The sequence below is a fragment of the Penaeus monodon genome, chromosome 24, assembly GCF_015228065.2.
Source record: "Penaeus monodon isolate SGIC_2016 chromosome 24, NSTDA_Pmon_1, whole genome shotgun sequence".
In the NCBI taxonomy this organism is placed as follows: Eukaryota; Metazoa; Arthropoda; class Malacostraca; order Decapoda; family Penaeidae; genus Penaeus; species Penaeus monodon.
The window spans coordinates 35,806,784-35,807,543 of NC_051409.1; the positions used below are offsets into that span (position 1 = coordinate 35,806,784).

Genomic DNA, 760 nt, shown 5'->3' on the forward strand with positions numbered 1-760 from the left:
TTATTTGGAGAGCAAGGGTATGATCTGTGGATTGCTACAGGTTCTGGTACCATTGAAGACAAACTTCTAGGATATTGGAAAGCATATAAAAAATTATGGCTATCCTTTACACATAACATTTGCTGCTTCTGATTGCAAAAATATAACACATTATAGCATGCTAGTATTATCGCACTTCATCATATTCATGCTTCTGAGAATGTTAGATGTAATTGCATATTCAGAGGAAAGACTGCTTGTCTTTTTCTGAAATGTCAGTTAATGTCTTGATTAACCATATGACAAATGTCTATCTGAATAAACCTTTTAGATTTTGAGGTTCGCTAATGTTAAGACCATATTTTTTAATACTTTTTAATACAAAGTAAAATAACCAATGCCCAGTTATAACATCAACTACTGTGAAGTCATGCATAAAGAAATAGATAAACGATTACTGTGTATAAGCGTGCACTATCATGACATTTGACATAAATTCACAACTTATTTAAATTGCTATTTATTACATGGACTCTTTCATTCGAGAAGGAGAGACACATTCACAGTGGTTTCAAACGTCCAGTCTTTCAAATTTCAATCACCAGGTCGCGGATCCTATCAGACTAGCCACAAGTCTTCGTGACAAGGGCACAGTGAATGATATGCAGCGCCTCTCTAAGGCAGTCCTGGTAGTGGAACGTATGATTGCACAAAATTCATTTGACGACATTTTGCAAGGTAAGAAAACCAATAAATACTCACATACACATGCATGTACATT

General features: G+C 34.9%; 1 pseudogene; it reads left to right on the top strand.

Annotated features, from left to right (window-relative positions):
• LOC119588959 overlaps window positions 1-760 on the top strand; it is a 58,988-nt pseudogene that overhangs the window by 53,850 nt on the left and 4,378 nt on the right.